Source organism: Manis pentadactyla, chromosome 11 (assembly GCF_030020395.1).
Source record: "Manis pentadactyla isolate mManPen7 chromosome 11, mManPen7.hap1, whole genome shotgun sequence".
Lineage (NCBI taxonomy): Eukaryota > Metazoa > Chordata > Mammalia > Pholidota > Manidae > Manis > Manis pentadactyla.
Window position 1 is genome coordinate 43,564,709 of NC_080029.1, and position 2,275 is coordinate 43,566,983.

Consider the following 2,275-nt stretch of genomic DNA (forward strand, 5'->3'; position numbering starts at 1 on the left):
CAAAATTGTGGACCAGTTGGAGAGTGATTAAATAAAATGCTATATGTGGGCTACTCATACAGTTGATAACTGCATAGCAGTTAAAAGCAAACTATATTCATTCATTTAAGAAATATATATTAAGTGCCTACTGTATGCCAGCCAACTGCTGTTCAGGTTCTGGGGATTCAGTGTGAGCAAACCAAAAATTCTGCCTTCCAGGAGCTTATAACCAGATCCACATGGACCAGCATGGACAGAGGGCAGTAACACCATGTGGAGGGGCAAATGTAGACTGTGAAACAGAAATATGTAAGTTCTTAAGTTATCCACTACACAATCCTACATGTTGTTTATGTGTACACATATGTAAACATACATTTTTATGACCTTAAACAACACATTGCTTCTGGGAAGGGAAAGAAGGCCACAGGACTGAGGATGTGGGTCAAAGGGAACATCAACTTTATCTGTGACTTTCCTTTTTCTTAGAAAAAAGATTAGCCAATGTATCATCAGATTAACAATGGTCATTTCTGGTTATTGGAAACACCCATATTTATCATATTAATCGCTGTACTTGATTTTTTGCTTTCTCAAAACTAAAGAACATGTGACAAGGGACACAGGGTTTTAAGGAACAGAAGGTACCATTTATGGAGAAAAGTCCTGAAGGGGTTCTGTTCAACCTGGAAATAGGGGAGATGCCTCTTTCTAAGACAGAAGGAAAGAAGAAGTGATGAATGAAGGAAAATGGGAAAGACTTGAGGAAAAGAATTGAACAGTGAGGGAGATTTACAGATGGCTTTGAACTTCTCAGTAAGGCAAGAGGTGAGGTCTTCTGAGATCAAGGGGAGGGAAAATCCAGCAGTGAGTTCCAGAAATATGAAAAATATTTTTAAATAACCAATGTAGAGACTCATTAGTGAATGAATCTCCAAGAGATCAATAAAAGGAGTACAGAGCAGCAATAATAATCAGGCAAGGCTTGGCAGCATGACATTTTCACAAACTGAATCAGAATGGTTTCATGTCTTTTTTCAACAAAACTTGATAGCCTAGGGAAAAGGAGAAATTAATTGGTAGTGGTGAACACTTTAGGGAATAATTTGGTGGGTGCTTAGTGGAAATATAAGAGGGTAAGGTTTACTGGAATGATGGTGAAAGTGTCTTTTAAATCTCTCATCTTGAGGGTTAGACTGGACAGAGGAAAAAAATGGATCTGGAAAAACATTTGCTCTTTTGACTAGGGGTTGGCAAGGGGATGGCACACACACCCATTGTTCTGCCCCCGGGCCACCAGCAGACATCTCTAATTGATCTTGGTGCCAATTCTTTTCTTGCTTTCGTTTTTTTTTTTTCCTGAGGAAGAGGAAAATTAATTTAGTTCTGGCTCACAATCTTGGGTTCTTTTTCCATGTTGGGTCATTAAAAGCACTTCAGTCCCACCGCAAATGAGTGCAACTCAAAGATAGCTTCTTGGGTGGGGCACCCTGTTGGCTTCTCCTGCTCATTTGCTTTCTCCTTGTACAGAATCATTTTGAGGATGGTAGATCTCTTGCCCAACATCATCCTGAGAAAATCAGAGTAGCTGAAAGTCTCCCCAGAGCCACTGGATGCCTCCATGATTAATTTCTTTAGCTCCAACTGGGTCTTGAGAACCTCAAGTTTCTATAGCATTAGCCTTAGGGACATGATATCAGTATCAGTTTCCATCTTGGTCAAATTCCATTAATTTCTCTGGGCGATGGGGAGAAAGCAGGGCAGTAAGTGCCAGCTGGAGGGTCTTGGTGCCATTTCTTACAAAACCTAGACATGAGTTCCAAACCCTCCTCAGTGCAGTCCTCCAGGAATCCAATCCCAATTATTTAGAGTGGACACACAGTGTGAAACCTGTGGACATACCTGCAGCAGACAGCAAGCTCCTCCAAGGCAGTAAGCTGCCATCTTAAGCTTTGAATCTCCAAGTGCTATACCCAGTGCATAAAAAGCTCCCATTCAATCAGTGCTGGTAGAAAGAAGGAAGGAAAGGTGTGAGGGAGAAAAAAAGGGAGTGAATAGAGTTCTTGATGTAAACAAAGAACAGGTTTAGGAGAAATGAAAGAAAAAGGAAGAATAGAAGGTCAGATGGGGTCAGAATGGTGAGCTCAAAGCTAGTGACCTTTGAGGTGGAACTGTTTCAAGTAGAAATGAAAGAGGTTTGCCTCTTGTAATGAATGAAAAAATATGAAATGTATTGAACCCTAAGTCTAAATTTCTTCAGTGAAGTCTTTTCATTCCTTTCCTGCAAAGAGTT

General features: G+C 40.4%; 1 pseudogene; it reads right to left on the reverse strand.

Annotated features, from left to right (window-relative positions):
• Positions 1–1,166: 1,166 nt before the first annotated feature.
• LOC118927989 (allograft inflammatory factor 1-like) lies at positions 1,167–1,711 on the reverse strand (annotated as a pseudogene).
• Positions 1,712–2,275: the final 564 nt, after the last annotated feature.